At 43.1% G+C, this 12,307-nt stretch overlaps 1 protein-coding gene across 12 annotated transcripts in view; it reads right to left on the reverse strand.

Annotated features, from left to right (window-relative positions):
• KIAA0825 (KIAA0825 ortholog) overlaps positions 1-12,307 on the reverse strand; it is a 413,723-nt gene that overhangs the window by 336,409 nt on the left and 65,007 nt on the right. The window lies entirely within an intron of this gene.

Consider the following 12,307-nt stretch of genomic DNA (forward strand, 5'->3'; position numbering starts at 1 on the left):
ATTAAAAGTTAATATCTGTGAGCCAGAGATATCCTCAGTCAACTCTTTCAGGACTCTTGGGTTTAATTTCTCCAGGCCTGCAGATTTTACAATGTTTATCTTTAGTAGATACTTTTTAACATTCTCCTTAGTTATTAACTGATTGGTACTACATATCCCTTGATTAAAAGCAAAAAGAACTTTCAAGGTCCACATTTTTGGCTGAACATTTTGGCTTTGTACATGTTCCACTTTGACTGATAACTGTCAGATTTAAGAAGTGAGCCCTCCAAATTCAGATTGGATACATCAGTGATGACTGATACTAATAGTGATTAAGAACTGACTCCTATCAGAGAAGAGACTTGAAGGTTTTCCAGGGTGATAAATCAGAAGTAAACTGTCTACATCTAGAATTTAATTCACTGCCAACCAAGGTTGCATAGGTTTCTTCAGGGGCTGGATATAAGGTGTCATAAATAGGACAAATCAGTCTTAGGGGAAAAAAAAACAAAAACTTACCACGGGCAAGAGTATGGCTTGGCAAACATTCACCAATCTTTTGTCTGGATTGTATGGAACCCAGGACAATTTGGAGGAAAGGTATTTTCTTCCTAGTCATGGAGATTTATCATCAGACTTGGTGACTGAAATCAAATGCATTTTCTTTCTAGGATTCTTCCAAAATTTATATGAGTGTGGACCTGAATCAGTTAGTGCAACCTCCACATGAATCAAACCTACCTTTTGTGTTCAACCAATCCAGTTGATTTGTTCAACTCTTCTTATAGATCAGTTACCCATGTAGTAATTCTTGCATATTAGATATACACAATATTTCAATGTTGTAGTGTGTCTTGGCATACAAATTTTTAAATAATTCAAAATTCTTAATAAAGTAGCTCTTCAATCAAGCAAAATGTATGCACATTCTTCAGGTTTCAGAGGAACAGCCGTGTTAGTCTGTATTCGTAAAAAGAAAAGGAGTACTTGTGGCACCTTAGAGACTAACCAATTTATTTGAGCATGAGCTTTCGTGAGCTACAGCTCACTTCATCAGATGCATCTGATGAAGTGAGCTGTAGCTCACGAAAGCTCATGCTCAAATAAATTGGTTAGTCTCTAAGGTGCCACAAGTACTCCTTTTCTTTTTGCACATTCTTCAGTTCTTCTTACATGATTACCAAACATGCAGACACCATTGAATTCTACAGCTCATTTATTGTTCAACACATTCCTCATGTGAAAAAAAAAGTCATTTTGTAAACATGACAGCTTAGTTTTCATTTATGCATTCCTGTAAGACTACTATGTCATATTTGTTCTGTTTACTTGTCAAAACAATGTATTTGCTCCTCTCAGTCTTGCATGATCTACTTGGCTTATAGGGAAAAAAGCAACCTATGATTGTTCCATTTTCATACATCATTGTTTAAAATCACCAGAACTAATAACTCCAAACAGAATTCTAAATAGTTCTCTGTTACCTGACTAAGAAGAATTTTTCAGAGAACAAACATATATTGGTCAAACCCTAAAAAAAAAAAAAAAAAAAAAGTAAATCACCTAATCAAGGATTTTATTAAAAGTGTGTTTTCAGATAAACACAAACACCAAACAAACCCAAGATGTCTTGCAAACCAGGCTATTTCCAAATTTTCACCAAAATCATTATACTTAATGCTATCATGCAGGTACTATTCTGAAACTTCACATTCTTCAGATTTGTTCTACATAATAGTAACTTTCATCTTCTCTATGTTGGAGTTAATTTGACTGTTGTCCAGTAGATTGTCCTCCATCATACTTCGTTATTACAATGAAATAATATAAAAAAATATAACTAATTATACAAGGATGTATGAGGCAACCTTTCTTAGACAACTTGTCTTCAGACATCACTCTCTAAATCTCCTGTAATGCAGTAACTACACTTCTTTCTAAAATGGATAAGACGACAACCCACCACCACTAAAAAAGTGAATTTGTCAGTCCACTCAGTGATTGCTGACAGATTTTTACTATGTATAAATTAGCAAAAATCATTTTCAGTTCTATATTTCCACTAGTAGGTAGTGCTAGTAATTCCTATATTTGCTATAATAAACACTCATTTTTACACACATGGTTTTGTATCAAATCTATTATAATAGATTTTTGTGAGTACTTTCATTTTAACATACGTAGCTGCTATTACTTCTTAAGTAACAATATTCAGACATAAGATTATATTCTCACTGTGGTGTATATGATGATGCAATTAACTCCCTGTTAAAAGTAGAGGTTAAAGTGTTAGAGTACATATATTTTCAGGGTCACAGTAGAATTTTAGCATGAAGTTTAAAAAGAAAAGAAAGGAAACTTAAGGTTAGTCAACATTCTTCAGGAAACTCTGAGAAGTCTTTGGGAAAGTATTGTTTAATGTAGTCTGGAGGCAGCCTTTGGATTCTCAAATGTTCTGTGTATACTTATGGAAAAGTTTGTTGCCAGAGATTTATAAAAATAGTGCCATTTTGGCACAATGCAGAATCATTTTTTTTTCTTTCTTAGAATTGTCCATTGTCTATATCCATTAATGGTAAAGCCTCTAATTGATCGACTAACACTCACTAGCATGTCTGCAGAAAAGGAAAAAAATATATAAATAATATCCCACACCTAATTGTTTTAATGGAATTCAAAGATACATTTTAATAAATTACAAACATGAACTTAACACAGGATCTTCATAATTTCAAAAAAAGTTTGCCAGATTTTTAATGGAATCAGCAATATATGGACTGTCAAAGTAAATGAGCGGAGAGAAATGTACCTAGGAAAGGGGGCTAAATTCTCAATATTTTCAATATGCCAAAGCCTAAAACACAGGACACTAAGATCTCTCTAAAATAAGAACCTGAAGATTAACAAATAATGAATATACTTTAATAAAAGAACCCCAAATAATTGTAACATACCTTTTTGTACTGAGCTCTGAGAAGATGATGGAGCTCCTGGTACTGGACCAGTATATGAGGGGGCTACCACCAGGCCTCCGGGCTTGGGTTCGCCAGAATGACCCCTCCACCTATGATGAGTTGGTCTCCCTCACGGAAAGACAGCTGGCAGCCCGCGAACTCTTCCAGACCCCAGGGGGTAAGACATGGCAAACCAGGAAGCCAGTCCCAAACCCAAGGCCCAGGACTGTCGAGAACTTCAGGAGAACCATAACTGGGAAGAAAGACACCGAGGAATGGCCTGAGGCCAAGAAGGGACCTGGGGGTTTGGGAAGAGAGGACAGAGGGCAGCAACCAGAATAAGGGGGCGGTGTTACGAGTGTGGGGAATTGGGGCATATAGCAGCCCAATGCCCCAACAGGGAAGAGCCTATGCAATGTAATCTGGGGGATCACGGGGAGCAATGTGGCCTAATCGGCCTGGTAGGGGTCGCAATGACCTCACATGGGTATACAAGATCAGTAAAAATCAATGGTATTGAGACCATAGCATTAATAGATTCTGGGAGTGCTGTCACGCTGGTCTCGGGGAAGTTGGTGGGGCAAGACCAACTAACCTGGGCCAAAAACACAGGGGTAACGTGCGTTCATAGCACTGTAAATTTCTACCCCACAATCCTGGTACGGATTGAGATCCAGGGGGCTACTACATGGGTGACTGCAGGGATGGTCCACAGGCTCCCCTCCCCTGTCTTAATTGGTAGGGACTTCCCCGGGTTTGAGAGCTTACTCCCCCGAGCAGAGCCAGGGGAGGGTAGCAATCCCCGGGTTGAGACGGAGGCACCTACAGATAGCCTCACCCCAATGTTTGCCGAATTTGCCCGGAGTTATTCTCATCCCCCGGAAAACCCCGAAAGTCTAAGCGGGAAAGGAGGGCAGATAAAAGATTATGGACCAGGATTCTAGCAGAGAACGAGAAAACCTCCCTTGTTGGTAGGCGAACCCATTCAGGAGGCCAGGAGATAATTCAGGCCAGTGAGGACTCAGAGGCGGTTCCTAGCCCAAGTAGGGGCAACCCAGGGGATGGAGTAGAAACAGGCCCCTGGAATTAGGTCAGATTGGTACTGCATGTGAGAATTTTGGGCAGGACCAAGCCAATGACCCGCTATATGCAAATGTAAGGGAGGAGGTAGTGGAAGTAAATGGCGTACCTATGGAAGGAAAGACCAAAGGCCCAAGGCCATATTATGTGCTCAAACGTGATCTGTTGTACAGAATAGCGCAAATACGAGGGGAAGAAGTAGAGCAACTCTTAGTCCCATGGAAACACACAAGGGCAGTACTAGAGTTAGCTCACAGTCATCTATTTGGGGGACATCTAGGAGTAGACAAGACACTGGATAGAGTCCTAAGAAGGTTTTGTTGGCCAGGAATACATACAGAGATCCAGCGCTATTGTGTCTCCTGTCCTGAATGCCAGTTGCATAGCCCCCTACCTCACTTGCTGCTCCTATTAGAACCTTTGCCTATTATTAAAGTCCCTTTCTAGAGGATAGCGATGGACATAGTGGGCCCACAGGAAAGATCGGCACGGGGCCACCGAAACGTACTAGTCATCCTTGACTACGCCACGCAGTATCCAGAAGCCATTCCTTTAAGAAACCCCACATCCACGGCAATAGCAAAAGAACTACTCCAGGTTTTTGCCAGTGGGCATCCCTAAGGAGATCCTGACAGACCAAGGAACCCCTTTCATGTCAAAATTAATGAAAGACTTATGTACCCTACTCCGCATCCAGGCCATAAGGACCTCAGTCTACCATCCATAAACAGATGGACTGGTCGAGCGGTTTAACCGTACCCTTAAAAGTATGATCCGGAAGGTGGTAGCTCAGGATGGAAAATACTGGGATACCCTTCTACTGTATTTAATGTTTGTTATACGGGAAGTCCCCCAGGCGTCCTGGTTTCTCTTCCTTTGAACTACTGTAGGGATGTCACCCACGAGGAATATTAGATATTGCCAAGGAAGATGGCAACAACCAAACCCAAGAAAGAATGTCATTGAGCACAAGACACAGACGAGAGCGTGAATAACTCGAGTAACCACTATAGCATGAGAACATTTGGAAAAAGCACAAGAGGCCCAGTGGACATATTACAACCATTGGGCTAAAGTACGGAGATTTCAGCCAGGGGAATGGGTGATGGTGCTAGTGCCGACAGCAGAAAGCAAACTCCTAGCCAGCTGGCATGGACCATATGAGATAGGAAACCATTAGGGAGGTGGACTATAAAGTCAGACAACCAGACTGCCGAAGGCCAGAGCAAATCTACCACATCAACTTACTGAAGCCCTGGTGTGACCGAGAGACGTGCCTGGTCATTCAGGGAGCTCCACCCCAGACAGATGACCCACAGGGGCAGGTGAAGATATCTCCTGAGTTAACTCCAGAACAATGAACAGAGATCATTGATATGATCCAATGGAACCAGGATGTGTTCTGTACCCAACTGGGCCATACGACACTGGTCCAACACCATATTGTCACCAGGCCCGGAGTAAGGGTGATGATAAGACCGTACCGGATACCGGAAGCTAAAAGGGAAGCAATTAGGACAGAAATGAAGAAGATGCTGGAACTCGGGGTTATTAAAGAATCCCACAGCCAGTGGTCCAGCCCTATCGTCCTAGTCCCCAAGCCTAACGGCACCCTGAGGTTTTGCAACGACTTCCGGAAGTTGAACGAAGTATCCCAATTCGATGCCTATCCAATACAACGCATTGACGAGCTAGTTGATCAGTTAGGCAAGGCCCGATACCTAACCACTCTGGACCTGACCAAAGGATATTGGCAAATTCCCCTGGCCGAGAATGCCAAGGAAAAGACTGCCTTCTCTACACCCGGTGGCCTGTCCCAATACAATGTCCTCCCTTTCGGACTCCATGGGGCCCCTGCAACATTCCAACGACTTATGGACAAATTGCTGCAACTCCATGCCAAGTATGCTGCCGCCTATCTAGACAACATAGTCATTCATAGCCCTCACTGGGAAACGCACCTAGGAAAAGTAGAAGCAGTGCTAGACACCCTGCGGAAGGCTGGCCTCACTGCCAACCTTCTCAAGTGTGTGATAGGACTAGCTGAGGCCAGATCCCTCGGATATGTAGTAGGAAGAGGTTTGGTGAAACCCCAATGGAATAAAGTGGAGGCAATACAAGGTTGGCCTTGACCAGTCCGCAAAAAGCAGGTCAGAGCGTTTCTAGGGATAGTAGGATACTATCGGAAATTCATCCCTCATTTCGCCACAAGAGCAGGGCCATTGACGGATTTGATAAAGGCTCAGGGCCCCGAGATAGTAAAGTGGACTGATGCGGCAGAAGGAGCATTTGCAGATTTAAGGACAGCCCTTTGCTGCCATCCAGTACTCATAGCCCCAGACTTCGAGAAGGAATTCATCCTACAACCAGATGCCTCAGAGGTAGGGCTAGGAGCCGTCCTTTCGCAGATGGTAAAGGAGGAAGAACATCTGATCTTATACCTCTGCCGGAAACTCCTCCCCAGGGAACAAAAGTACGCCGTCGTTGAAAAGGAATGTCTGGTGGTAAAATGGGCTATGGAGACTCTCTGCTACTACCTACTGGGGTGGTGGTTTACCCTCATGACAGACCACGCCCCACTCCAGTGGATGCACAGAAACAAGAAGAAGAACGCAAGAGTGACTAGGTGGTTCCTATCCCTACAGCCCTTCCATTTCGGGGTACAGCATAGGGCTGGAAGCCAACACGGCAACGCTGATGGCCTATCACGACAGCACTGCCTCTCATCCCAAGTAGCCCAACCCCATGGTGTTGAGTGGGGGGAGGGGGGAATACGTGATACAGCATGGCCAGAGGGCAGCAGGAGAGTCTTAGAAGGGAGTCTTATTCCCTGTAGAGGGAAGAAAGTTTGCTATAAATTAATTAAAGCACCTGAAGCCAGTCACATGATAAAAAACCCCTCCTTCAATCGGACAAGGGGAGGAGTTGAAGCAGAGTGGATTGGTGTTGGAGTAGAGAGCAGTTTGGAGAAATGCTGCAGCGGGGTAAGAAGACTAAGACCCTAGGTAAAGGGACACCTGGTTTGTGCAGAGGGAGGGCAGGAAGCCCCACAAGCTGAAGGGCAGGAGAGGAAAGTAGCCCAGGGGAAGGAACCGCTAGTTCTAGTGGTTTACCGCTATCCCTAGGGCCCCAGGGCTAGGACCCATAGTAGAGGGCGGACCCGGGTCCCTCCCTCTCCACTCCCCTCCTCTAGGACACTAGTGGGGCAGTTAATACCCCAGGTTCAGGGGCAAGAAACAGTGCTCTGAACCCCCGCCCAAGAGGAGAAAGCAAGAGACCTACCATAGTAGTGTCGGCAATTTGCCACAACTGGTATAAAAGACCCATGGCACAGCTATGGCTTGCCTGGGTCAGCTGATGAGAGCACATGGGACTTGGGTTGCAGGGTTAAAAATTGCTGTGTAGATGTTCGGGCTCAGGCTGGAACCCTACTTCTAGGACCCTCCCCACTCACAGGGTCCCAAGAGCTCAGGTTCCAGCCCAAGCCTGAGCTTCTACATAGCTATTTTACAGCAAGGCAAACCAAGCCCCGTGAGCCCTAATCAGCTTATGCAGGCCAGCCACAGGTGTTTAATTGCTATGTAGACATACCCAGAGTGGCTTCCTAAGGCTGGCTGGCTTCAAAGAGAACATGCTCAGGATTAAAAGAGGCACTCCCAACATAGTACAACCTGAGGCAAGTAATCAAATTTAAGTTAGCAGAGGTTTAACTAATTAAAGTTTGGCAAAATCAGCTGTCCTGAATGATTTCCCCACAAACCTTTTGCACATGGACCCTCTCCATTCCTTATGAAGCCAAAATACCCATCTGAGATCCACTCCCACTCCCCAGCTACCAAAAATTAAAACGCAAAACCTTGTACCCCCATTAAGAACTCTCCCTCCCCACTCCTCCAGACTGTTAAACACTGATGTATCCAAATTTCCCCAATAGCCTAATGTGGAGTTCTGCCCTTCCATCTTGCTAGTAACGGAAAACTAGATTACTATTTGCATTAGCAGCTGGAACAGACTTCAACCTTCTCCTTAGCTGCACTTATTTAAATTAAAATGTTTGATCGGAAGCCTGTCCAATGGATGCCTACAAGTTTTAGTTAAGTAATTCCTTATAGATAGATATTACGGGATGTCACATGAAGCCACCAAGAAACTTGAGGAAGATGGGGGAGTAAGGATGCCATGCTATCTACATGTGGCCCTAAGGAAACAAGAATTCCTGTTTTTAGAGTTTTAGGGTTACAAAATTTAAATTAGGCAACTAAAGAAATACAGAGGAAAGGATGGATGCCGGATACAAAACAGGATGACCCTCAAAGGAGTTCCACACCACCACAGATGTTTCAATCAGGATTATGAAGGCACAGCAAGTAAATGATAAAAGTTTTTCAATGCTGAAGAAGCCCTATGGACTTTTTGGAGTGTAGACAAGTGCCTTCTCTCAACAGACCATGAAGCAAATAGACATTATGGTATATCAAAGAGCCTCTGCAGAAACCGATGAGACAAAGTAGGAACTCCCCCCCCCCTACTGGTTTTGTTTACACTTTTTCCTTTGTATTTAAGTTTTCTTCAGACAATGGCTACAAAAATGCAGACTCCTGTATTTTTTCTATAAAGTTTAATCTTATTTAAAATTCAAGGTGAAAATGCCATGGTTTCCACCTTTCAAAAATTAGGTGGAAATGTGAATTGCCACCATGTTGTTTGCAAGCAGTGCAAAACTCCCACAGCTTTATTATTTTTTCTATTAAATACTTTAAGTCAAAAATATTTTAAAATGCCATTTTCAAGTGTATAATTCATAATTTATGAGACTTGTTGATTGATATTCTACCAGAACTGCAAATCCTTTGGACCTATTATAATAATGGGATTTTTACAATGCACACATTACTACAAAAAAACCCTTAAAAGCAGTGGAATCCTGCATAGTACTATCCATGCTTAAAATATATTTTATAGTGTACAGAACTCTGAAGTGCTGAAAAAAACTGGATAAAAAGTTATCAAAAAGCAACTATGCACATTAACAACTTTTCAGTCTTTGAATAAATAATGTTATCAGTATCTGAAACTGAAGGTTTGCAGTAGGCAGTATGTCTTACCCAACTTCTCTCTGCTATTGGTTTGGTGTTAGTTGAAACCAGCGGAAGAAAAAGAAGAAACAGGTGGAGCATCTGAACACCTTTTTTCTTTCCCCCAAACTGAAGTATTGATATCATTTAAGAAAAACAATGTTTGTTTTATGTTATTTTTTAAAAAGCTAACATTACAATAATAATAATAATGTGTCTGCAAAATTTAGTTCCTTTTAAAAAAAAATCAAGCTCCTCCCAACACACACCGGCCCATGAAAAATGGTGACTAAGTATTTTTTAAAAAAAAAATATTTTAAAATGGTCCAACAGTAATTACGGGTACAGGTGGGCAGGAAACCATTTTCCTGTTGGGCAAGAAATTGAGATTCTGAAATGTTTCCCATCCTGAAACAGGACAAAAAGACAAAATCTCAAAAATGTTCACAAACCAACAATCTGATAAAATTTCAGATCTCATCAACCGAAATGTTTGTTTTGATCATTTTGAAATGCTGCGTTTAGTTTCTGACCTTTTACAATTTTTAACCTTGTTTTCAGTATAAATTCACTAAAATTTCTAAACAAACCTTTTAAAAAAAAATTAAACTTTTCCAAAATAAATTGAAATGAAACTAAACTTTTTGCAAAACTGTTTGGATTGAGAAATTTTTTTTTGTAACAACCTAATTCCTCTCTGCCTCCCTCCTATCTCTCTTTAAAACAATATATAAACTATATTAAGCTCATTTATAAGCTAAGGTCTTCTGTAATCAAGGTCCTCTGTAAAGTCACATATTTGGGGTCTGAGACATACATCCATAATCCATACATCCAGAAGAGGAACTTCATATTTAGTGAAACTGGAGGAATATTCACCGGGTAGGAGGCTGCATTACAAAGCATGCACAACAGAAATACAGTAATATAACAAAAGTGTATTTCATTTCTGTGTGCGTGTGTGCTACACCTTGCCTGTCTTTTGTATTTAAGTTGTGCAAACTATTAAAACTTGAGAAAGCACGTTCCTGACCCTAACGTATTTAATTTCCATATAAAAAACCCAATACAGATTATATATTTACGCATACATATTGATCTACAGATGATAATACTTTAAAATTATTTCTCTTTCTGATTTTGAGGTAATAACTGTATCATGATACAATAACCTTTGAGATTAAGGGTATGTCTACACTACGAAATTAGGTTGAATTTATAGAAGTCTTTCTTTAGAAATCGTTTTTATGTCGTCTATTGTGTGTGTCCCCACACAAAATGCTCTAAGTGCATTAACTCATTGGAGTGCTTCCACAGTACCAAGGCTAGCGTTGACTTCCGGAGTGTTGCACTGTGGGTAGCTATCCCACAGTTCCCACAGTCTCCGCTGCCCATTGGAATTCTGGGTTGAGATCCCAATGCCTGATGGGGCAAAAAACATTGACACGGGTGGCTCTGGGTACATGTCATCAGGCCTTCCCTCTGTGAAAGCAACGGCAAACAATCGTTTCACGCCTTTTTTCCTGAGTTACCTGTGCAGACGCCATTCTACGGCAAGCATGGAGCCTGCTTAGCTCACTATCACTGTATGTCTCCAGGGTGCTGGCAGATATGGTACTGCATTACTATACAGCAGCAGCAACCCATTGCCTTGTGGCAGCAGATGGTGCAATAGGCCTGAAAACCATCCTCATCATGTCCGAGGTGCTCCTGGCCGCCTCGGTAAGGTTGGTCAGGAGCGCCTGGGCAGACATGGGTGCAGGGACTAAATTAGGAGTGACTCGACCAGGTCATTCTCTTTAGTCCTGCAGGCAGACATATTGTACCATCTTATGGTGAGCAGGCAGGAGATGAGGATGGCTAGCAGTCCTACTGCACAGTCTGCTGCCAGCCAAAGATGTAAAAGATAGATGGAGTGGATCAAACCAAGAAATAGACAAGATTTTTTTTGTATTCATTTGCTCCTCTCTCGCTCCCTCCCTCCGTGAAATCAACAGTTGACAATCATCTTGAGGTCTGTCAGGGGCACCTTGAAAACCTTAATGGAGATTCAGTCCTGCCTGAAATACCAGAGGGTGGGATAGCTTAGTGGGTTGAGCATTGGCCTGCTAAATTTTGAGTTCAATCCTTGAGGGGGCTATTCTGTGTGACAGTTGTTTTTGTTTCTCCTTGATGTAAAGCCACCCCCTTTGTTGATTTTAATTCCCTGAAAGCCATGTCGTCAGTCGCCCCTCCCTCTGTCAGAGCAACGGCAGACAATTCTTTCGCGCCTTTTTTCTGTGCTGACGCCATACCACATCAAGCATGGAGCCCGCTCATATCACTTTGGCAGTTAGGAGCACATTAAACACCACGTGCATTATCCAGCAGTATATGCAGCACCAGAACCTGGCAAAGCGAAACCGGGTGAGGAGGCGACGTCAGTGCGGTGACGAGAGTGAAGAGGACATGGACACAGATTTCTCTCAAAGCACGGGCCCTGGCAATGCAGGCATCATGGTGCTAATGGGGCAGGTTCATGCGGTGGAACGCCGATTCTGGGCTTGGGAAACAAGCACAGACTGGTGGGACCGCATAATGTTGCAGGTCTGGGACGATTCCCAGTGGCTGCGAAACTTTCGCATGCGTAAGGGCACTTTCATGGAACTTTGTGACTTGCTTTTCCCTGCCCTGAAGCGCATGAATACCAAGATGAGAGCAACCCTCACAGTTGAGAAGCGAGTGGCAATAGCCCTGTGGAAGCTTGCAACGCCAGACAGCTACCGGACAGTCGGGAATCAATTTGGAGTGGGCAAATCTACTGTGGGGGCTGCTGTGATCTAAGTAGCCAACGCAATTAAAGATCTGCTGATATCAAGGGTAGTGACTCTGGGAAATGTGCAGGTCAGAGTGGATCGCTTTGCTGCAATGGGATTCCCTAACTGTGGTGGGGCCATAGATGGAACCCGTATCCCTATCTTGGCACCGGAGCACCAAGCCAGCAAGTACATAAACCGCAAGGGGTACTTTTCAATAGTGCTGCAAGCACTGGTGGATCACAAGGGACGTTTCACCAACATCAACGTGGGATGGCCAGGAAAGGTACATGACACTTGCATCTTCAGGAACTCTGGTCTGTTTCAAAAGCTGCAGGAAGGGACTTTATTCCCATAACAGAAAATAACCGTTGGGGATGTTGAAATGCCTATAGTTATCCTTGGGGACCCAGCCTACCCC

This window comes from Caretta caretta, chromosome 5 (assembly GCF_965140235.1).
Source record: "Caretta caretta isolate rCarCar2 chromosome 5, rCarCar1.hap1, whole genome shotgun sequence".
In the NCBI taxonomy this organism is placed as follows: domain Eukaryota; kingdom Metazoa; phylum Chordata; order Testudines; family Cheloniidae; genus Caretta; species Caretta caretta.